The sequence below is a fragment of the Sphaeramia orbicularis genome, chromosome 18 (genome assembly GCF_902148855.1).
Source record: "Sphaeramia orbicularis chromosome 18, fSphaOr1.1, whole genome shotgun sequence".
NCBI lineage: Eukaryota > Metazoa > Chordata > Actinopteri > Kurtiformes > Apogonidae > Sphaeramia > Sphaeramia orbicularis.
The window spans coordinates 26,926,040-26,951,250 of record NC_043974.1 but is presented as its reverse complement, the minus strand read 5'-3'; the positions used below and the strand labels follow the sequence as shown (position 1 = coordinate 26,951,250).

General features: G+C 39.7%; 1 protein-coding gene and 1 long non-coding RNA gene across 7 annotated transcripts in view; both read left to right on the top strand.

Moving 5' to 3' along the window:
• The window catches only part of LOC115438316 (serine/threonine-protein phosphatase 2B catalytic subunit alpha isoform), a 103,637-nt gene that overhangs the window by 5,842 nt on the left and 72,584 nt on the right, over nucleotides 1–25,211 (top strand). The window lies entirely within an intron of this gene.
• LOC115438319 (uncharacterized) lies at nucleotides 4,637–17,475 on the top strand. Its single transcript, XR_003938062.1, has 3 exons — nucleotides 4,637–4,749; nucleotides 8,026–8,033; nucleotides 17,465–17,475. It is a non-coding gene; the product is annotated as an uncharacterized LOC115438319 (long non-coding RNA).

The window sequence follows — 25,211 nt, the reverse complement described above, 5'->3', positions numbered from 1 at the left end:
CCAGCCTTACATGTACATTTTTAAAAGCTACAATTTCAAATATTAACACACATGCTCCCACTATGGCTTAAATCTTACAATAATCTCAAGCGTAATCCAACAACAAAAGTGTGGAAAAGAGTATGAGTATATTGATAACTGTAGAAGTGATCTGCTCATTTTACGACAAGTATCAGTGTTTTGACACCAGCCTTAGTTTGGGACCAACTTTCCCCCTGGCCATTAGCAGAGACCAGGCTTATAAGTGACTCCCTTATTCAAGAAGAAATGCAGTAAGTCAGTTTCCAGAGATTCGGAAACCATAAGAGATGTTACTTCCCTGTTTGCTGTCATGTCTTGATGCCGGTGGCTTAGGCACCATCTACTTCTTCCTCAACATCTTTTGACAGCAGTCCACAGCTGTTGCCCACAACAGAAACAATGAGTGACAAGAAGATAAGCAAACAAGCAATCAAAGCCTGTCATGTATCTTCTTGCCTACTCTGCCGTGACACAAGGATTCTTTCAGCCGTTGTTGAACATATTGCATCATGGCACAGTGAGGGAACATCTCTGCTACCTCTATTGTGATTTGACGCTCAGATACTCAGTCTGCGGTATTCTGAAGCTGAGTAAGTGCACCTTTACCGCTCATTAGATTAAGGAGGAATTAGGCTCTGTTGTGGATTTAGGGCACAGCAAAGCGGCGGATTTGGACAGATTAAGCTCCATATAGGGGGATAAAGGCGGCTCTGCTCAGAGGTTGTAATCTGACTCCATGCATTAGCTGCTGCTCTTGCTAATTCATATGAACGAATGGATGTAGGGTCTCGATAAGGCAATAGGGGCTGAAAAATTGTTTACCTGCCTTGGCATTTTTAGATTGTCACTAAGCTTGTAAGTACAGTTCAGGATTGTATAGCCTTTGAACTCACTGTTGATACTTTTCAACCAGTGCATGCTTTCAGTGGTGGTTTTATAGTTTATACTGACAGAGCTTTACTGTGACTGCTGTTGTGGCTTTTTGTAAGACATGTACTATGCACAGTAGTGCTTTATTTTCCTCATCAAGCACCAAAACACCATTTTTGCACAGAGCCAAACTGAGAATTCCACTCTAGATTGCCTGTACCCACAGTGGCATCTGTTAGCCATAGATCATAACGTTGCTCTATTGTATTTGGTAAAAAATCAGCCTCTGAATAAACAAACCATCATTATTTTCTTTTCCATGGTTGGCAGACACAACACATGGTCCTTTCATGAGCTACAGTGGCTAACAAAAGCCATTTGGAACAGAGACAGGAGTTGTCATTAGATCCCTCTGTGAAGCTGGTCACAGCAGAGTCACAAATCAATCAATAGAGTGTCTGCAACACATGTAACTACACGCTGGGCACCCAGTCCTGTCTGTGTGGGGGAGGAGAGGCTAACCCAGTGAACTGGGACCAACTGGGTTGCACTGTTATTACTAAAGGCCTACATAGAAGAGAAATCTGCCTCTCACCTCATCTCCCACTCAACGGACTGAGCGTGGACATGCAGCAAAGCAATGGGATTTTGTGGGGGTGGTTTACAGATGAACTTGTACACAATCATGTAAACATACATTCATAAAAGCCACAACATAGGTCATTTTTTATCCCCTGGAATATAATGTGGGGGATGGAACGATGTGAGCATTTTTTGTTTCCGAAGCATTACTGTGAAATGAAGTCAAGACCAAATCAGTAAATAGTTTGACCAATGAGTGACTGCATCATTATTTACATGTTTCCACTTAAAATAACAGTCTGATTAGGTCATTTTAAAAAACAGGTCAACAAATTACCCTGGTATGAACTCTGTTGCAAGACTGGCACATTATTCTGTTTTAGTTTGTTGGATATTTGACTGTTTACAAAACACTGAAGACATTTCCTTAAAATGAAAATGTTGAGAACTTTTAGCTTTTCGCTAACACTGTGCTACACAAACAAATTCAACTCAAATTGTAATGAGTTTTATTTGTTTGTTTGCGATATGGAAGCTATAATTATTATGAGAAATTGAATGTGAAGGGATACTTAAAATCCATAAGACGCCAATGATAAAATGTGAAAACAATAGATGAATTAACCCATAAAGACCCAGTAGTCCTTTTTTCTCTCAATTAAACCTATCTTAAGTGATTTACCACATTTTATTCTAATATTATCCTGTGTATTTTGTATTTTTCACTGTAAATCATGTGTTTTTCGATATTTAATTCACTGATCATATAGATGCTCATTAAAGCTCAGAGTTAAGTTGAGGGTTATTATATCAAAAACAGAGAAAAATGAAGAAAAAGTAACTTTTTCAGGAAAACTATCATTAACTGAACATAAACCAAGTTTGTCCATCCACTGTCATTCATCTAACTCCATGGGTTTTACTGGTGAATCAATGTTGTAGAAGATGACAGTGTTTCCACGTTCACTACGGAGCCTCTGAACGTCCAAATGGGTCATATCTGAGACCAGTGAGCGACTGCATCGTTATTTACATGTTTCCACTTAAAATAACAGTCTGATGAGGTAATTAAAAAAAAAACAAAACAGCACAACAAATTACCCTGGTGTTAACTGCATTGCAAGACTTTCAGATTAATTCTGTTTTAGTTTGTTGGATATTTGTTTACAAAAAACTGAAGACATTTCCTTCAAATGGAAAAACATAATATTCCAGTAATCATGGAGAAGAGTGGTTGTGGGAATGGTAGTGACCAGTTTCAGCTCACTAGTACTGGTGAGTGGAGGGAGTGTGTAGGAGTAGGCAGGTCGGTGAGTGAAGGCAAGTGAAAGTGGCTGAAGGGGAGCGGTGGAGGAACAAGTGGGTATAAAGGCAGGCCTGGTTCAGACTATTATTTCAGATTTTCGATTATTTTCCTGAAGCCAGCATTTTTCAGGCTACAGGGTATTATCCAAGCAGATAAATCTTGTAACGGACCTAATGGTTTTAGCACCGGCTCTGATGTCCCTGAGTGATTGGTCAGCAGAACAATCTGCAGCTTTTGGAGTTGGCCAGTGGAAATGTGACGCAGCGTTCTGGCACCAAGTCATCAGTTTGACAAAGTTTACACAATACAACAGTTGTGAAATGTAGCATAATATGTGGCCTTGTTATATGCGTATATATATTTTTCAAAGGATCCTCTGTACTGCAGTGGGGCTTAATGTAGCTTGTATGTACTGTTGAATTGCCATAAGCTGAATGATATAAATTGCATATTCAATCTGCATCATATACATTCAGTGCATCAGCGCAATTGACCTCTAGTGTAGATATTAGCAAGCAAACTGTGCACTGTTTATGTTTTGAACTGCTTTTATATTTATTTAACCTCAGCCCACAGCAACAAACTGTCGTAACACTTAATGATACTCCTCAGTTGTAAGAGGGAAGGCGTTCCTTTGGCGGTTAAAACATACCTTTATGCTAAATGGGAGGCTCACTTTGGTGGAGCGGGACAGGCCTCTGCATGCTGCTGTGTGACAGATGCAAACAGAGATGCACACTCCTGCACCGTGCCAGGCGGCTGTCCCTATTTAAATATGGCTGAAGTGAATAAAGCCATCTGTGGGCTGCCTGCAAATGGTAGATTAGTAAGCAGAGAAAGTCATCGCAGGGGGGAGAGATGTTGTAACTCATGCGACCGCTCAGAGAGTGAATGGATGCACGTATAGAAGGTAATAACATGACAAGGATGCACAGTATGTCATGATAACTGTCTAGTCTAGATTGCCTTTTCCCTTGTATCATATAGGCATCTGTACATATTTACACCCACCCACACACACATACACACATTTGATGCAAATGTAACCCGTTCCTATAAAGAGCTGATGAATATGCTGATTTTTTTTTTTGTCTTTTTCATTTGGACTATGTGGGTGTGTGTGTCGGGAAATGTACAAGAAATGTCAGCGATATATATGAGGTGTTTGGTCTTGCATTAACTTAAGCTGATTGCCACAATTCACTTTGGTGCTGGGTAACAGTCTAGCTCAATTCATTGTCGTTTTGGAATAAGAAAAAGCGCTCTCTAACTTGTTTATATTCCTTTAAACTGATCAGTCGTCATGGTGGTGCTACGCTGAGGATGTATTTACAGTGGCTGAATGAAGCGTGTTGGGAAGGAACTTGATTTTGAGGAGGATTGGCTCATGAGGAGATGAGCCCTGAGATTAAAATGACCAAAATGCCTGCTTGACTGCATAAAAGTAAATCTTTACCATAAGATCTTTATTGCCGTTGTTTCAGATAGGGAAGAGGGGAAACGATATTACACGGATGGTGAAAGAGGTGGAGAATGTTGAGTGATATAATCAACCTTTAGCCGGTTTATTCCGACAGATGACTTCCTGTGAGTCAGACCATGAAGAACAATGAGATAGAGCGTGATTAGTGTTTTATCAGCATTAATACTGATTAATAATCATACAACTGATATTTGGAACCAATATTCATTTGCAGTAAAAAAGGAAAAAAATACTTAGAATACAAAACGGTGCTGCCTTTGCAGAGGAGGTTGGGGTTTAACTCTTGTTTGCTTCTTCGTAGCCATGATTAAACTTTTTGCCAATTAAGGTCAAATAATGAAAAATTCCTTAATTTTTTGACTCATACAAATATATTGAGTAATGAGACCACTTTCATATTTTGGTATGTGTAATGGGAGATATTTTTGATGGGTTTATATGTAGTTTGGGGTTTACGTATTATACCCTGCATAGTTTAGTCTCTATTGTTGATTTGCGCATGGTTGGTTTGCGCATGGTTGGTTGTGAAATGGTGATACAACCAATACTAAGGTGCTATGACTAGTTATTCATTGTTGTCTATTTTGATGTGATAGATAGCCGATGAAAAAAATATATTTGGTTATGAATCTGACACTGAAAGTAAGGAAGGAGCAAGACTAGGTAAGCCTTTGCTTCTTTCTGTTCCTTCTCAAACTGTGTTTTTGATATGTACATTTATGTTAAATTTATTTTATTTCATTTCTTTTTCTGTGATTAATGACAATTGATGGGTGCATATGCAATTGACTTCTTGCTTTTATTGTTTTTTAGTTCTTTTTTTTTCTTCAAAGCTTGAGACAAATAAACAAATAAAAAAAAGATAACGTCTAAATATAGACTACCCTCATTTACTCACATTGGAAATTTGAAAAAATAAGAATCAGATCTCATTTACAACTCATCTGATTTGATTGTTATTTACACAACAAATGTTTAGTAAGATCTTTTACCACAAAAAATATTATATATCAAGGTGACAATAAATGACTTTCTACAAAAATTACTATATCTGAAGATTTTCTACAGATTTCAGATACAGATTTGACTAATCTGTCTTTGGTCCTTTATTTTCTCTATTGAAAGTAAAACCTTGAAAGATTTTTGCATAAATTTGTTTAATCAGGGTTATGGTTAAGGTTCAATCAATCAATCAAATGTTATTTAAATAGCACCGAATCATAACAGAAGTTATCTCATGACACTTCACTTATAGAGTCGGTTGAAACTAGACTCTCAAGCCAGTTTACAGAAACCCAACAGAATCCTCCAGGAGCAACCTTCTAGTAGAGGTATATGGGTCTGGTCAAGGGGAGATATACATGTGTGGTAAAAAAATTAAAATTGTTCCCTAATACCCTATTATAGCTCATTTTTAAGCAAATTTTGTTTAGTTTTGAGATATGTTTTTGGTTTTGAAAAATTCTTGTTGACAAAAAAGTTACAGCCTTATGAAAACAGGCATATTTGCTTGGTGAAAGCACGTCTCAGAATTCCAATTTTTTATTTTTATTTTTTGAAAAATGTAATGTATCAAGTTATTTTTTCCATATTTTACTTTTTATTATGTGTATCCATTATACTGTGGTTAGATTTGTATACTAAAAACTATACTCGCAGTCAGCAGGACCAGGCTGGTAATCAGCTGACCCCCTTCTATGAGGCAGTTTGTTGTAATGACCTACTGTATTAATGTTCACACACTCCACACTGGGAGTGTTTACAGTTTGAATCAAGGGACCAGATTTGCTTCTGGGCCACTGCACCTATTAAAGTAATTCTTTGGGATCACATCTTGTCACAGCTGGATTGTAATGACTAGATGTTTGAAGCAACGGTATTCAGGGTGTGTTGCATTCTTTGCTTTGCTTTTTTTTTTCTCGCTAACATGGTATTTGCACTGTGCAGAGATATCGCCCTGTACTTCCTTGTATACAGTGACTGGCTTTTTACCATAAACTGGTAGATCCTGGTAGAACTATCAGAGAAACTTCATATAAAGTGTCATGTGCCAATTATAAGACTTCTAACACTGCCTCACTTCTGCATTTATTTCGTGTTCATTTCAATCACAAAAAAGAAAGATAGTGTTGTACCATGTTGTGTAATTTGCAGATGCATAAATGTTTTCTTGTTTTTTTTTTTTTTCAGGAGATGGTGACATAAATAAGGGCAGCTGCTTTTTATTTTAATCTGACCGAGTTGGGTAACATGATTAAGTACTTTTAGAATAAAACAGTGTGCAGTTCAGAGCTTAATCTCACAACCTACATTCAGCCTTTTAACAATGACTTAATTCTCTGGTGCATTAAGCAAATGAACAAAAATTAGCTTAATTTAGGAAAGTCCTAATTACTGTACAGATGGGTAAATAAGCGTGTTATGTGCCACGTTGTTCCTGCGCTGTTGATCCTGCTGCGTAAATTGACAACCCTGGGACGACTGTCCTTTCATTCAGGTGTCATTAGGCAACACTCTAAAGTACCCAGTGTGTGGACGAGAGAGAAACTCCAGCTATACAAATACAGCTGGAGGTGAGTCGAGGCCCCAAGGTTTATTTACACTCATTCACACGCGTTAATTATAGACCACCTGGCTGAAAATTAACCCTCTTATTGCACGTGGTGGAGGCGAATTTGATGTCTAGTGTTTGGGGGAGGGGGGTCTTTTGTCAGATATCTGCTTTGTCTATAATTGACCTCACAGAATGTTGCTTTGTAAAATTGCCGTATGTGTGACAAAACATATTGGCTGATGTGCATTCCACCCACAAATGTATTTATTTAATTGTTGTGTGCCTTTTTTAGAGACCAAAATTTAAAGCAGCTCATGACTTTCATCAAATTTTTTTTTTCAAATTTGTAAAACCCAAGTGATAGCCTAATTATCACTAATTCATTAGTCTTTCCATGCTTATGCACCTGAATCACTTCCCTCACCGTAAACAGCTATGAAGATGACTCCATTATAAACACAGTCCGTTTGTTTACATAACAAACTGAAATTTTGTCACAAAGTGCATTATGGGAATGGGAGTTCCACGCAGCAGCAATCTCTCTGTCTCTTCATGACTGCCGAACCCAAATGTCAGCTTTATCTTCATTCGTCAAATATATTCATTCTTTAAAACAACCCTGGTCAACTGTATAATTTTACACTGTAGTGATCTGGCTCATTTTCTTGCCGAATTTGTGAGAAACTGCTTTCACTTGGTCGCCATTTCTACAATGTACTTCATGACAAAATTTCTGAGAAGGCCCGAGTGACGTTTCAGTTTATGTAAACAAAGGGACTGTGTTTATGATGGAGTCATCTTTGAAGTTGTTCACAGTAAGAGAAGTGATTCAGGTGTGTAAGCACGGAAAGACTAATGGATTAGTGATAATTAGGCTATCCCTCGGGTTTTTACAAATTAAAAAAAAAATTGTGATGAAAGTCCTACGCTGCTTTAAACATTTTCCTCGTTTCATGGTTAATTTTGCATGAATTTAAGATACTTTTTGGCTACAGTGTGCTCACGGCAATGTACGACACGAGTCAACCAGGCAAAAAGGGGCTAAGTTTGCCCCTGAGCTGATGATGGCAGTCTACTAAGTCACTCCCGCCCATGTGGAGAGGGGAGTGTGGAGGACCACTGCCTGGCCCACCCACTCAAAACACACAGTGCAGAGGCTGACTAGAGCCAGAGTCGTGACTTGGGTGAGTGGGGGGTGGATGGACGTAGAGGTTTATGTATTTGTTCCCCTGCCCTTGGTGTCTAGTCTGTTGAATCAGCCCCAATGGGTGGACTCAGAAAACAGACCACCACATTTAATTTCATTAATTGCAGTTGGCTCGCGGCAATTTATATCTCAGGGGGATTCCCCGCTTGTAATTGCAAGGTCAATTTTTCTTGTTTAAAGTTAGATTTAATTTACACCAGAGCCTGTACACCTCCGCTTGCCAGCAACATGAGGCAGTAACGGACAGTCACACCCCCTTGAAAGTAAAGCCCTCACACAGTTGCCGGGCCAAGGCAACACGGTGCAAACTGATATCTCATCAGTCTCAGCTCACACCGCGCCTCCGTTAGCCAGATTGTGGAGAGGTTAGTGTGTCCCATGGCTCCGATTGATTTTGTGCCTGTCCAAACACCACCAGGGAGCCATACATTACAGTGACCAATCATTTGAGCTTTAATGTCCTGCTGCCTATTAGAAGCAGGGGGAGGGCTCAGAGAATACTTCTGTATCTTTTTTTCCTGTCAACTGGGCCTGCTGCATGTGAACAGTGGCATTTCCCTTTATTGATTACACACACACAGATCTTATTTCTTAGTAGACAGTTCTCAGCTGATACACTACTTAGCTGTCATTGTTGTCAAAACGTGCCCATACATGTACTTGTTTTTGTTTTGTTTTTTTCATATTTGTGTGGTGACGTCTCTTTAAGAATGTCATCTCAAACTCCTGGAAGAAGGCTGATGCTCCCTTCGCGCTGAATTTTGTCTTAATGAAAACTGAATCCTCAAACTGTGATAGATGTGGTTTGAACAAGCTAATCTCCACTCCGTGTGAACTCCTGAGCTGAAGATACGGTCCATTGTCGATAATTAATGCTGTTGTCACACCCCAGTCCGCTCACTAGCTGTCATGTTCAGTAGCAGCTTTCCACAGTATATCATGCAAACCTTTAATAGTGTCCCAGCCCCCACACTAACCACCAAGATGCTTGATTGACACAAAGCTCAGTGCATAGTTACTGCTGCGCACAAGTTTGGTGTATGTCTTCGTCCATGACACACAGTCACAAGAATACTAAAGAGGACAATGTCTGTGACAGCTACTCTACAGAGGCTCTGCAGTTTCTGCCGTCAGCACTGTCTCTTTTTCTGTCCTGTAAAAATGTGAGACATACTGTACGAGGCCGATTATTTTTTTCCACTGGCTGAACTATTTTCTGTCTCTCTGCCATGTACTCCAACTTGCCTCTTGTCTTTTCCTCTGTTCAGCTTTCAATTCCACACAACTACAATGCATCCTCGAGGCCACCAGTTTGCCATTCATTCGGTGCTTTTTTTTTCATTCCTTTACACAGAAACTTCCTTACACTGTCGCTCAACTGTGTCAGACTCATGTTGTAAGACCAAAACACCCATAATGCTTCAGGCCTGGCGCCCTGTATAGAACGTAATCTGATCCCCCTGGAGGAATGTGGCAAGCCTCAGGGACAGCCAAATCGAGGTACAAATCAGCCAGCAGAAGTGTATCTCCAAGTGATTTTAAGCCAGCACTTGGATAGCAATTGGAGTAAAAACAGTTCGGCATTCTCCCTCCATCAGCCTGAATTCATGGTTATTTTCAATCCAAGATGCTTCATAACAGTAACATCGCTGGGCAGTAGCTTTAAACCATCTTTAAACTCTTGTTGAGGACTGTCTCTTTTGCAGTCAGTAGTGTAGAGGACAGGGACCTCTTTTCAGCCTAGCACATGGTGTATACAGTAGAGTTATGTGAGCTATGTACTTCAATGGTATAAGGCTGCAGCACTGCATTGGGATGTCTTTATAAAGCCTATTTGCTTAGGATGGAAGTAAATATAGTGTGTTCAACCACCAGCTTCTCAGTTGGCATTTAGCAAAGGAAACTCACCTTTAACCTTCAAAAAACTGTTTTGTCAGACATACAATACAAGCAATGTTCGCAGGTGCAATACTTGCATTGCAGGACGTGCAATTTCAAGTAAAGTAAATATACTCAACCATGTCACACTATGGTTTTTTTTCTACCCAATGCAAAAGGGAAACTCACACGGTTCTCATTTCCTAGCTAATTTACAAGAGAAGTCTGTCTGACAGGACATGATTTACTTGGATTTTTAGGGCTCTTGGATACATGGAATATGTAGCTAATGACTGACATGCAGGCTCTGCATGTGCACTGAACCACCAACCACAATCATTCTCGATCAGTTTATCCAGTGATCAAAGCAGACCCCTGTTTCTGTTGACCACAACCTGGAAAGTTAGCAAGGCACAAGGGAAAAGATTTGTTTGCAAAATGAGAAGTAGTGTCATTTACAGGGATTTACTTTGGCTACAGAGATACTTTTTGTCTGTAATGTCATGATGAGTCCAGCAGTGGAGTAAAAGTAAGCAGAAGCATAAAATGAAAGACATAATTTTTCAGATTTTGTCTTTTTTATTTCCTATGCAGATGAAACTCTGCGATAAAATTACCAATTCATTCTGGGATAGTTAATTCTTTCCAAACAGAGCTACTCAAGTCATATATGTACTTATTGTTGTTTTATTATGATGTATATGGCACAACAGTAAATTCAGTGCCAGTTTTAAAATACTGTATTATTTAACATGATTTTTTTTTCCTTTAACATGAGTACTGCAGGTCGTTGCATGATACACAACCTTTAATAGCTCTGCAGGCAAACATAGCAAATTGGAATGTCTTTGAGAGTTTCCAAAGGTAAAGAATTTGATGGAATCTGAGCAACAGCATCTGGTCTGTGAATATAAAAAGACACACAGTTATGTATACGGCAATGCACAGTACAGGAGGCTTCTGACCACAGCAAAAGACGGTCTGGGAGTCAAAACTCCCTTCAGGCAGTCAAGCTGTCAAGTGTCCCTTAGTCCTGAACTTACATCCTGACCTGGTCCTCAAGGACATATGACCCTTGAAGCCTCATGTAGGTCCTGAAGGAATCAGGGCCACGACCGGGGCAGCATACTGCCGCTTGACCCGCACTGTCCAGCAGCACCTAGAGTTTTATAAAAGCTTTGGCTCATGCTTAGGCTTTTCCATCTTTGATTGGATTCTGACTGTAGAGATGGCTTTCAAATATGATGCTTTAACTGCCTTTAATCTCACGGCTGCGAGTAAAGCCTGCACAGATGGTGCCTTCAGCATAATACTCCACTAGTGAATTTTGAAAGTGCTCTCTCTGCAATATGGAGGTCAGGCTGGCGGCAGAGAAGGATGATTTACTTTACAGTCACTTTTAGCCCAGAAGGGTTGCATAATAGCAGCTACCTTAGGGACTCCGTCACAGCTTCTCCTGATATATAGAGCTCCACCGGGGCTGGGAATTGTGAGACGAGGCGGGTGTGCTTTTCTGTGTGTGTGGGGCCGATGTGGAGTTATATCCCTTGCTGAGTCAGAATTCATTTGGTTTTAGAGAAGTAATTTCTTTATTGCCCTCCCTCTCTAGCCCCATGCCTTTTTTCCTTTTTCTTTTTGGCAGCCAGGTGCCCCTGCTGGCAGGAGAACCCACCACACCCACACAGTCATGGCCTGGATACAGAGATGGGTTTGAGAGATGGGCGTGGGGAAGGGAAAAGGAAGCGATGGCAAAGGAAAAGGACTCGTAGGGGCCTTGTTGTCTTGGCAAGAGGTGGGAGGAGGTGTCTGGCTGTGCCATCCCATTGCCTCACCACCTGTCCTCTGAAAAACCACAGTCAGTCTGCCAGGAATGAAAACTCAATCATGCATCTCTTGGACACAAACACTTGATGCCAGAAAGATGCTTGTTGCAGTATGCAGTGTTGCTTATTATTCTTATAATGCGGCGTTGAGTGGGTTTTCTTACCGTGTTGAACATTTTCACTTCACTCTGACCCTCCCTTGTCCTTTTGGCACACCAAGGAGGAATGCCATTTCACATATGTGATGCGGCTATTCTTGTAAGGGTGGAAGGGTTTGCCCCAGCCCACAGGCTGTTGTGATAGAGGCTGAGCACCATTCACTTTCACAGTAAGCAGGTAAGCTTTACAGCTGTGAGGAGTAAGGTGAGGTTAATTAATGATGAGGAATGTTATCTACAGTTCAAGCTGGGTTTTATGTGGGTCAGCGTCAGGTCTGGTATTCTCCGTTTACCAAGTGCAGGAGCTGATATAGACGGGCCTCATCCCCTCTGTATGCATCAATTAATTGCATTCTAGAATGCCAACATCACGGCTGCCAACAAGCCCTCCTTGGGAGGTGCGATCACGCCTGTTGAGGCATATTATCTCAGAGGCAAGCTGTGAATGAGTACAGAAAACACAAGATTCAGTCAGAGTTTCTGGAATGTATCAACTTGTTTTATTGATTTACATACGGTGTTGTTTTATGCAATACCATGCTGCAACTAATTAGTGTTAAGACTCAAGTAATTATTGTCTATGTCTTGTAGAACATATAGATGTTGGTCAGTGAAGTAACTTCCTACGTATATTCGCAGTACAAACCCTAACCCTGTGTCACTGTAATTCATTATTCAGTTATGCATCACAATATTGCTGAACACAGAAGGGTTTCAGGGTACATATGTAGGCTATTACATCGACTGATTTGCTTCTTTTCCTTGTGTAGGAATGTCTTTTTTGGCATTATTCTGGGCATTATTAGCAAACCCTTTGGGACAAATAATAATCCCACTGAAGCTGATTTTATTGTTCCTAATGGTGCTTTAGTTCAAATATGGCTGTTGATTCAGTTAAGTCTTAAACTTCAAGAACAATACATGTATGTCTTGATGGTGGCAGCAGATGTGTTCTGCAGGCTGAATTTCCTCTCTTGCTATTCTCTCTAGAGATTTTACATGTATGGACTGAAATATTGAAAAGAGAAAGGGAAAATGAGCTACAATATTCATCCTGACTGTCAACTGTGGCAGGTAGTGAAACATAAAAACTGCACCTTGCAACATTTCTTGAATTTAATCCTAGTTTAACATGTTGCAAACATTTCTGTAAAGCTGTCTGGTTTGTTTGTGGTAACAGGCTACATTACATTCTTATTTGTCATTATCATTATAGTATTATGTTTTAACAAGTTAAGCTTTTGAAGTCAAATGACTGCTTTTAGGACAACATTAGCCACCCCAGCTGAACTGCACACAAAGCATTATCTGTATCATGTCACTGCACACTATGAACAAGCTAACAACAAGAACACTTTGTAAAGTGGCTGTCTGGGCATCACTGGAGCTCTCCAGGGTTAATGGAGACATGTGTTGTTGATGGACCTGTGAGGTCACTACTTCCCAATATGAGCAGTAGTTAAAAGTGCAGTGAAGAGAGAGGGAGTACATGCACATAGTTGGTTTTTGTGCGCATACAGCTCTGTAGAATCCAACAATCCCCTCCCCTTGACAGCAGATACCTCTGGAAGATTAATAAACTCAAAGGGGTTCTATGTAGTATTAATGTTCTGAACTCAGCAGCATGGGGAAGCTATGTACCAGATTGCACATATAGCAACCACAACCATCAAAGAATCAACACTATGTATCACAGACTGTATCACTCATTGAATAAAGTATAAAGCTTATTGTTTACACACATCTGGTATCATAAATTTTTCTTCTCCAAACAAAAATTTGCAGCCGCTTATTTTGACAGTCGGTCAAAATAACAGTGTGTCTTATAATCTTCATGGGCTGCAGCTGATAGTTTATCTTGTAGCTTTGTTTTTCGACAGAAACAGCCTCAGTTAAACCACAAATCACAGTCTGTTTTTTGTACAGTTTGTGTTGTCAATAGCTGCACTAAAGAGCTGTTTGGAATCGTCCAGACAAGGTCAGAACTGTCACAGTTTAGTCTGAACCATAGATCAACAAATGGCGAACTTAGCAAAGATAATAACATCACATAACTTTATATCTTCATAAGCCTCATAATCAAACTCACCCATGTATAAGAAACACTGTAATTTCATTATCAAAATTCATTCTTTTCATTTAAAGCTGTTTCCAGTGGTGAAAACAACAACAGTGCTTCTAGCTTTTATCACTTTGCCACTTTCTTTGACTCTAAAAGGTATTTCTTAGCGGTTCTCTTCCCATCTGGTCAATTTCTGATGTTTCTGACATCAAAGGCCCCTCATCATGAGGGACTCACTACTCCCTCTAGAGGTTACATAAATCTGTTAGCTTGAATATATTCAGCTTTTATCTCTACAATCCAATACATTGGTGTCTTTGTCAGAACTTCAGTGCTCTGTAGTGTAAACACTCTAATGATAACTTAATATTTTAACATTGAAATATTACATATTGCCCTTGTAACTGTAAAGTTGCGCAGTGATTCGGAGCTTAGGATCTTGCTTAATGAAATTACAGTTTGATGGGGCTGAGCACTCGGCCCTATGGGACCAGCATGATGGTAACCAGCAAAAATTAAACATGTCAGTTACCTTGCACTTGCCATAATCTGACATCACTTACAGGCAAATATTCAGATAAGCGTGGCTATTAAAACGTCTCGCTGTTACATGCCACAGTTTCCGAATGGCTCAGACATAAAACGGCGTGCACCCTTAGCACCCTGTCTTCCAGATCCTTTCAGCTTCTTCCATTGTTCAGCCTCTGCCATGCTCCAAAGCTGATTACAGCGCCTTCTCTAATGAAAGCTAATCCTGTGTCACGGCATTGTGGAGGAGGAAGAGGAGGAGGGGGGAGGCAGGCGGGCAGGCATCAGTACGGCAAAGCTAGCGGGGAATGTCTTCTTCAGCGCCTGTCAGAGTGGCTTTTAGAGGAAGTGCCAGAGAGTGTTAATGTCTCTGCAAACCTGGAAATCCACCTTCTTTCTCTTTCTCTCGCTCCTTTTTTTTTTTGTACTGGTCTGTTGTCCCTGAACATCTCATGAACTTCCCAAACTGTAATAATTTAATTGAATTGGCATCAGCCTCCCCATTTGTCATGGCTTCCTTTCTTCCTTTTAATTAGAAATTGCTTGTCTACAGCCTTGGAATCTTGAGTTAGAAGCACTATCAGACATCCCACCAGTCTGTGCTATGTCATATCTTTGCCTGAATTAAGAAAACATTTGAGAACAGTGATGCCTGTGCACTGCCAGGATGCTTCACTTTCAGTTTCTCTGCACTATGCTTCTAAAATCTGAGCCACTCACAAGCAGGATTTGTGAAATCCCAAGTAAATTGGAGCCAATCTTGAATAGACTCCCTGCATACACACGGAAATTAGACTGCTAGATATTGCGGTGTTGATAGCCTAGTTTGTATCAGAGGTTTTGTGTTGATGCCATCGCCTACCACAACACTGTCCAAACAAAGGGCCTCACCACCAGTTGCACCTTAATCTCTGTATGAAACAAAAGCTAGCGCAATTAGTGATGCGTGGGTGAGGTTTTTTTTTAATACTAACACCTCCTCAGCCTGTCATGAGAGCCAGTCTGTAGTGCCTGACCTGCAGAAATAAGCATTAATCACCCAACCTCAACCCTCAAACTGCCAACTTTACACTGCACATTTTGAAGCTGTCTATTTTAGCTGCGATGCTGGTTCTGCACGGGGCAAGACAGTCTGGCCAAAGATCATATGACAATCTAGAATCAGTATCCATGATCTGAATCATAATTCTGGTGAGTTACAACTAAACAGTAGGGGTGTAAGAAAGTATTGGTTCTGCAATATAACGCAATATTTCATTTTACAATACTGTATCGATATTAAAAAGTACTGTATCGATATTTTTAGGTATTCATTCAAATACAGATATTGTGGAGGCTCATTTTTGTTTTTTTTGTATTTTCTTATTGGTTTATATTTTATTTAATATTATCTAACACTCTTTTATTAAATAATGTTAGTTCCTTTGTTGGGATTGCACAAAAATAATGTCATGATGTTAGTTATGAACTAATAGAATATGAACATTTGAACAGGATCTTAAACTGTAATGTCTGTAAAACATAATTTAAGTTTTAACTCAGGAAAATTTTGTGATATAGCATTAGATCCTATTCTGATCAAATAAAAATGTGTTTAGTATTTATGCGTATTTCTGTTGTAATTCAATTCTTCAAGGAAATAATCATTAAAAAAAAAAAGAAACAAACATAAAAATGCCTTTTTAACAGTATCAAGATATATCGTATCGTGATCATAGTATTGTGATTTGTATCGTATCGCCAATACACACCCCTACCAAACAATAGCAAGTTTTTCAGTAGTTGTCTCTTGTTTCTGGGTAATCAGACTAGTCAGCATTTTAGCATTCAGGACAGATTTTACTACAGTATTTTGAGTCCCCATTTTACCAATAGCTTGATATGTGATGCTGCAGTGTTTCTATTAATTAACTCGACTGTTACGGCCTAATTTGTCCCTCAGGAGTTTTATAATGAAGTGAAAATGCTTTTACAGTTCAACACCATTCCAGAGTACTTCAAAGAGGTTAGAAGCCGGACCCACAGCTGATGGCCTTATGGTAGTTCTTCATCATTATTAAACAGTAGTAGCAAAACATGTTATACAAACTTGACCAGTTAATGGGTGAAACACTTTAATTCAGACTGAAGCTAAAGCATCGTCATAAACACACCAAAATAAACTCACTGGTCTAGGAATATTAATGCTACAAACCCAAACTCAATCTCTAGCAAAATACCATGAATACAGTAGTAAACAGAGTATTTAAATCAAATCTTAGCTCATAAGGAGGCTGCTGTTATTCGTTGTTTTAATGACGCTATCTGTATGACCCCTGTTAAAAGTAGATTTCCTGCTAAATAACAAATACAAGGTTGTCCAGCCCTAATTCCTGCAGTGTGTTGCTTGACTTTCCTTTATTTATTTATTTTTTTTGCTTGCTCTTTTGCTCTGTCGCAGATGGTCTGCCTGTAAGGGATGACAGTCTGCATCCACTGCCCCAAAATGTGCTCTGATATTTATTAGCGCTCACTAGACACAGTGTCAAGTGGCTACAGGTCACAGCAGTAGAATTCCACAAACATCACTACAAATAGCACCTTGTTTTTCATTAGTCCGTATATCTAGGACTGATTTGATGGGGCTTGAGTGGGCTTGCTCAGCTGTGGGGAAACTGGACCCATGATAAAAATGCTTTGTAGTCGGTGATGTGGACCTGCGCTGGAAAGTAAATCTGTGTGCTAGAGAGCAGGCACAGCAAAGAACTTGGAAGGTGAACCAGTAATAACAGCCTTGTCAATTCCATGCAGTGTTTATTTAAGTTATTTGTAACTTAGCCGGATAGTCACTATGTTATGCTGTTTGAGCCGACCTGCCTGAACCTGTGATATTTTCTAATAACCTTATCTGAACTTACTCCACCCACGAGATCCACGCATCACTACTACCCATATTTCTAGTTTAATGGCTGGTCGTAAAGTAGACACAGTATCTTTTAGTTAGGGCTGGGAGATCTGGCAGAAAGATATCAGAAAAACATTCTTATGAGGTAGAATCACAGTCCACAAGCTGAATCACAAGTTTTTCTCACCTCTTGTAAAATGCAACTAAAGTTTAGTTAAAACCAAAACCCAACAAGTTTTCATGAAAATTCCCAGGAGGGTTAGGCTGTAGTGTTAATGCTTTTGTGTCAATGTAGATAATCGACCTAAAACTCTGCATTTTTTCATTATTTTTAAACCGATGCTATTGCAAACTTTTAATGATAACTTGTAGAAAACTGAAGAGAATCTACTTAGTGTTCCTCATTAATTACCTACACTATGGTGTCCTAATTTGTCCCACCAGACAGTTATAATGAACTAAAAAATGTTTTGCACTGTTTCTTCAGCAAAGTATTTGTAAATTAGGCTTACTTCTTGTCCAAGTTTACAAGCTGGCCTGCTCAGCTCAAGGAGTTTTACTTCACTGTTGGAAGTCATATTTTTACCAGTAATTATTTCTTCAGAAGCAGCAAAACATCACATTACATAAACTATGCTGGTTCATAAAGACTTTAAATAACAGAAAATGAATTTAATAAACTTGCTAGCCTAGCAACATTAGTCCTACAATTGGCTTGTAGTGCAACTTAAAAATTTGACCACAATCTGTGTAACTGTATGATAAATTACCAGCCCTACTTTCAGCAAAAAAAAAGCATAAAAACTATAATATCCCAATGTCGCCCCTTCAGAAATATAGTTTTTTTATGATGTTGAAACCTAATATGGTTCTGTTTGCAGTGCATTCATAGTCTGTCATCAAGGCATGGCATCTGATTTATTTTTTCAGTGAAGATCCGTAGCCCCTCAGTGGACTGTGAGTCTGTGATTGGGTCGTTTTGAACAGATTGACTGGTGCTTTTTGTCCCTCTGAATAATTTTTTCATCCTGACTGTTGATGCATTTTATTTCATTGATCGTTCTCTCTCTCTCTCCCTGACTCATGTCCCTCCCCCATCCACCAAATCACTGTAGTCATTTGCCAGCCGTGATCCAGGTCCCTGGCGGCCTTGCACTGTGCCATTGATCGGCTCTAACATTGATGGCTCACCACAGAAACACAAACCACCACCAGGAAATCAGTGCAGGGACATCCCTTAGAAAATGCCCATTGACCCTCCACCGCAGCTTCCTCCACCTACTCCCTTCTATCAATCTGTACGTGCATGCATACATTCATCCGTCGTCGCATTCACCCACGCCAGCCTCCCACGCTTCAGCCCTAACCTCACTAATTAATCAGGGACTTACTCAGAGTGCTGTCTGAGCAGCGCTGCATTCGGATCACCTGCTGCTGCCAACGCTTTTCTACATTTCTCATCTAAAATCTGGTGAGCCAACAGCAGGATTAGCGCTTGCTTGTCACTCACTCTCACACCGCTGTCACCAAGGTTTCTGAAACACTGCTGTGGGCTATTTCTGTCAGAGCTTGATGGTCTTTGATAACCCCGACAGCTATGGTCGGATGCAGGTTTTGGGTATATCGTTGGCTTGTTTAGTGTATAACCTGTCTGTCCTAATAATAAGGATCTGTAGATAACCGTCATCACTGGGAAACTCATGTTATTGCAGTCAACAGCTGTCAAAGGCATCATCACACTACTGTAGTTTGTGTTTACTATAGCCTCCAAGTATGTTGTTGTACAGTATGTTGCAGTGGAATACATGCTTCTGCTAAAATTTCCAGCCTTGGATCAAGTTTGTGCATAATGTAACATGCTGCTGGCAACTCATTTTAAAGCCAATATTTTGATGGATGAAAGATTAAGACTGAGACTGTACAGCGCTGTTTCCCTGGCAACCGCTTTTACTCACTTTTATCTAATATATTCCCTGTTTGTTGATGCGATATAAACGCTTATATCAATGCGAGAGATGATGATGATCAACAGCCCTTTAAAACACAGTAATAGTGGTGGCATTAAGTCAGAGTTATCATTATTAAAGCACCAATTAATTATGATGTTCACTGCAGGACACAGAGGAAAGATAGAAAGCACTGTACTGGCTCTATTATCATAAACAGCCATGAACAAGCAAATATTTTAGAAGTTTAAGATAGTAACACCATCGATACTTAAGAATCATATAGCCACATATATTTACATATTTAAATCGGCATTAACTACAAAAATCCTGCGATTCCGAGCAAAAATGCAAATGTAGCCAGAGCAATCTGTTATATCCTTGATTTGTGCTGCTGCTATAACTTTTACTAGCTTGATATTAATTTGAGATAATGAATTGAGTAATTTTGTGGCACAGTTTGGTAATTTTAGAATATAATTATAAATTACAGGGTGCAAATTGGGTTTTTTGAGAGTACAAATCATTCATCTGATTAATGGTTAAATATGTTCCTGATTCTTACTAAGCTCTGTACTGTTGCTTGTCTTAACTTCATGATATTTATCTTTGTTGCATGCCCCCTGAGTCCTTGTTGGCAGTTCTGATTAGTCCGTTTCTGCATTTTTATTTTCTCTCGTGCAACCGAGAGTGCTCCTCTTCCTTTTTCCCTCCCCTTCTCTTTCATTCTTTGTCTTTCTAGTCTTACTCTGGGAAGGTACAGTGTTGTTGGCTATGTTTTCTTCCTGCCACAACCGCAGAAGTAACCACTCCATTCCCACACTGCATACTGATAAAATCGTCAGATCTGGAAGAGCTGGCCTTCAAAGCACCACTCTGCGAAGCTTTTTTGTTCCGAGCCACCTTCTATCCCGACTAATGCACAGTAAAGAGGTTCAATTTCTAAGTGACCTTTTCACTGTTAACCCTAAAGCCTTCGGGCCTTTAGAATCTCTAGTCCATCTACAGTCGCTTTATGGAAAACCTGCATATTCTATAGGCTTAGTGTCATTTGTTTTCCTATGCCTTCACATGGTAGTGAAAGACCAGAGTGGTTTTCCTTAATGCTGTACTGAGATACTGAAAACAAGTGTGTGGATTTAACTCCATCTGGCTGCCGAACGAACAGTTTTTCGTTGTTATTAAGTGGGCACTAAAATGTACTACATTTGTACAATGGCAAGAAAATACATTATATATATAGAAGCTATATATTATATTTAACACAAATTGTGTGTGTATGGATGTGTATATTCTAAACGAGAGGATAAAGTGTTTTACTAAGAAGCTTTATTCACAGTGGAAACTTATTAAACTGAGGAAGGGTATTTGTAGGATTAACCTACCATTAGGGTTTTTATTATGTCTTTGAACAAGAAGATATAAGCCTTAAGTCCTTTAATATATTGTTTTAATCCTCCTGTATTACTCTATGCTGTTTGCGCTGTGGACTGTGGGCGTCATTTTGCAACCTGAATTTAGACTGTGTTAATCGTATGTAAGGAACGCATCATTTCTGCCGAGTGCTGACTAATGAATTATTGATTGACAAGCATTATAGTTTTCTGAGATGAGTTGTAAGGGGGGAGGTTTGGTTGTACAAAAACTGAGATGCCAATTTCAGATGTGACATATAGACGTGACGGACGTGTATCCAGTGTGTGAGGCATTCCATATTGCAAATAATTTATCACCTCGTGAATCTCATGGTTGAGCTGGCGCAGTTCTTTGTTGCCAGAGAAGATAGCCATATGATCTCGATCTTTTGCATTATGCATGTCAAGTAATCAGCTTCAGAATGGACTGTGTGGTAGTGTAATAATGAAGCAATGAAACTGCTGCCAGCTGACATTAGAAGTCGAGCTGCTTTCTGATATGTACAGTACGCTCTTTGTTTCATGCCACCTACTACAAAAAGTCGTGCATTCTCTTCATCCTTGCCCATCCTTAACATATCCCACTCTAATTCAATGTCATTATGTAATTTAATTAACAAACCCTGGTTATCAGTGGAGAGTGACTTGCACACTCTCGATGCCCTGCTCAACACTTGGCAGTCATCTTTTACAGATACAACACACACAGTGGATGCTCCATCACTAAAAGGCTTCCAACTGGAAAATGCCAGAGTGCAATTGATTTTTTTTTTTTTTCTTCATTTCTCTACTTTCAGAAGCATATTCATTGAGTTTCATTCTTATGAGTGTAGTGTAACTAGGCCTACATCAAAGCAATACTCTGAAGCATTATGTGCCCTCCCATGGGTGCATTTCTTAATTTTTTTTTCAGCCTGACGCGTATAGCAAGCAAATAATGTTGCAGGCTGCTTCATTTTGGTTGTGTTGTCTTGCTTGCCTCTGTATTTATGTGTCATTTGATCAGACTGAGAGCTTCCACTTAATTTATGATTCAGAAATCTTGCTTGTGCTGCAAGCCATTCACCTCGCTTCAGGGTACAGAGCACAAGGAAACTGTCATTTGAACAGGCAAATAGAGGAGGGGAGCGGTACAGTGACGGCTTGTTTTTCATCAGTATCATGCTTTGGATCAGACACCATGCTGCTTTTGCATAATAACGGCTGACCATGCAGCTAAATTACCTCTGGTATTCTATGCTTTGTAAGAACTGACCTTTTTTGCACCCGCACATAGTTCTGAAGTCTTTGTTCTGCCTCAGCTCCCTGTTGGTCATGCTGAGATTTCCACTGGTCATGCTGAGTCTTAAGGGAGGAAAATTGCTGGTGTGGTGGCTTGTCCGGTGGAAGGGGGCGGCGGGTTTGACGTGGGCGGTGATGGCTCGAGTCTCGGTCACACTCGGCACAACGCTCCCGCTGCATCATCGTGCGCTATCAGCAATTTCTTGGCATCAGTTTTGCATTTGATGGAAAGATGCTGTGTATTGCATTACGTAGGAATTGGAAAAAAAAGTTCTTATTGAATGCAGTCTTCCTTTTTGCTGTATTGATTCCTTTAATGAAATGGTTTTATTAAAGGAATTAATTTTTTGTGTCAGTGCTTACTCATTGGCCATGTTCCATCAGCTTAGGCTGAGCTGCTCGAATATTTTTCATTCAAAGGCAGTTATTATCAGATAGCTTGCTCTTCATGCCCATCTGGGTCAGCTACGATCAATGTACTGAAGATGTTGCCGTGTAGTTGATAAAAATACACTGGCACCACTTATGTCAATGGGGGCAGTACATTGATATGACGCTGATTAAAAGCACTTGATAAATCGTTTCTGCTGCTACCCATTTGTGAAAGAAAGACGTATGTTTGTAATTATAGCAGTTTCTCCTGCATAATAACTTAATGTGGCAGTACTTTCACTGTTTCTGTTTACAGTATGAGATTTAGCCCATGCAACTTTTAGACACACCGCCAGGAAGGAAAGTGGTGTTCAGGAATTGTAGACATCTGAGCTGCCAGATTGGGCCAGACTCACGGTTGCACTTTGTGTTCCTCACTAAATGAATCCAGCGGCTGCTTGGTGAGCTCTGAAACAGTCTGTCTCACTTTCTCCAATTAAGCTGATCTGTCCAGCACCATATGACTGCAAGCTTCCCGCTGTCTCATTCCTCAGAGAGATCGTATTAGCTCTGAACTACACCAACCTGAACATTTCAAGCTGTCCGGTTTCCCACTGCTTCTCTGCAGCTTAAGATGCACCCACTGTTGCACATTTCTGTGCATTTCTGCAGAAGCAAACTGAATGACTGCTAAATTGTCACCTTATTATTCAGTTCACGACGGGTGTGTGAACAAAGGTGGCTTTTTAAGACCCACTTCTAATCCATGCACTGTCAAAGTAAATTGTTAAATGTTGCTGTAAACCTTTCTAACCCACACAGGATAGTATGCTCTTATTAAATAAGCTTTAAAGTTTATTTAGCATGCCCTCCAGACATTCAGAGGTTTAGTGGTCTATCACTCTTAAACCTAATGGCTGATGGATGGCTTTAATTTGTATCTTGGAAATTACAATGCTAATCTGAGACAAATTACCCCGGCAAGTTAAACCAAGTCCTAATAATTTTTTTTCCCCCTCTTCCGCTCCCAACCTTTCTCACTCTTTTTTCATTTCTGTCTTCATGCTACATCTGAGCCAGCAGTACATTTTGCTAGTTACATAACAGAGGAGAACAGAGGAGCAGTGAAATTAATAAATGCAAATGCGTCCGGCTAATGGAGACTATTTTGGAGTCACATTTGACTGTTTCCTACAGCTCTGCATGAAAGGAATCAACTATTGTTGCATGGGAACGTACTGAAGCTGAAGTGAAAGTGTAAAGAGATTAGAAAATAAGATTTTTTTTTTTATTCTGTAGCACTCAGTCCCCCATATTGATTTGTCTAATGCAGTCAATATTTTTGTTGTCATGTTATAGTCTAGTTTTCACTGTTTGACAGAGTTTTGAACTCTAGGTTTTTAATTTTTGTCATGGGAGAAATGCCCTTTTCTTTACAGTGTACAACCTACCATTATAATGTACTGTGTAATGTTTTGGCTGAGGTGGGTGTTACTCTTGTTAATAAGAGAGTTGTTAGAAATTCCACAAGAGGGAAGTTCACAGTGTTTCCATTGTCATGACTAGGAAATGGAAGGACGATGTGTTGAGAGGTTGCCAGTGCGCCAATAACCACAGCTTTCACGCGGGTTATTTCTATTAAAGAATAATGTTATTCTTTAGTGTTTGAGTTTTCAAATGTGCTCTTGTTAATGTTACCTCAGTGGAAGCAGATGTGGCTAGCTTAATGGCAACAGCTACGCTTAATGGTAGTTGGAGGGAACACCATCAGGTGTGGATGTGGATATTCAATAAAACAGTACCGATCTTTAAATAAGTGTCCGACTGAAGAAATTATAGCCATTAAATAAGAACTTTATCCAATTGTCATCCTCATAGAACACCATGTCTATACCCTCAAAACTTGGTGTAATTGTTATTAAAGTTCAGATTCAGGAAGAGCATGGTTATGGTTGACTGCCTTTGGGGTTTACCTGTCATTGCAGTAATGCTTAATTAGCAAGCAAAGTGAGGTGAGCAGAATTCTGCTAGGAACTCTCCCTCTGCCCTCAGACACATTTACTTGGAGTTTATTATGACAGCCAAATAAAATCAATAGTCTGGAAGGGATCCTCCAAATAGTAAGTGACTCATCCCGGTGATATTATCTGTATAATGATGTCCTAACCTGTAGCTGTCATATTTCAAGCTTGAACCTGTCTTTCTGCTAGGGTTTAGAGTGTCTTCAGGCCAGTTTACATGAATGTTGCTGCCGTATGTGTCTAACACCGCAGAGCCTGATCTAGTCTAGTTGTTCCAGTCAAACACCCCAAGGCGCTGGCCTCAGGCTAGAGTTGCAGAGCAGGTGCTCATGGGGAGGCCAACCTGAGGCCTTGAGTAATTCTATCTGGGACTGAGATTTCTGAATGGCCCACATACCTGAATGCAGACATTTGACTGATGTTGTTGTTGGATATTGTTGTTCTTGACTGTTTTGTTTGAAAAAAACTTTCCAGTTTCAACTTTTCCAGAGGATGATGGTGTTGATAAAAGTCTACTGACCTTGCCTGTTCTTCTGCATGAATAATGAGAGAAGTAGAGAGTGAATGAGCTGTTAAAAACTCAAATATTTCCCATTTTACCTTAAAAAAATTTTGATATTCAATCTAGACCTAACCCTTAACCGTTTTATTGGTGGTTGTATTGTGCTTTTTATATGTCTGAAATAAAACATTCATTCATTCAACCCTTACAGACCTAGAACTACAGTTATACAGTTATCTAGCTTTTCTTAAGTTAGTTATCACCATTTATTATATCATTATCCTCTTCATTTTGCATTTCTTTTAGTGAAAACCACAT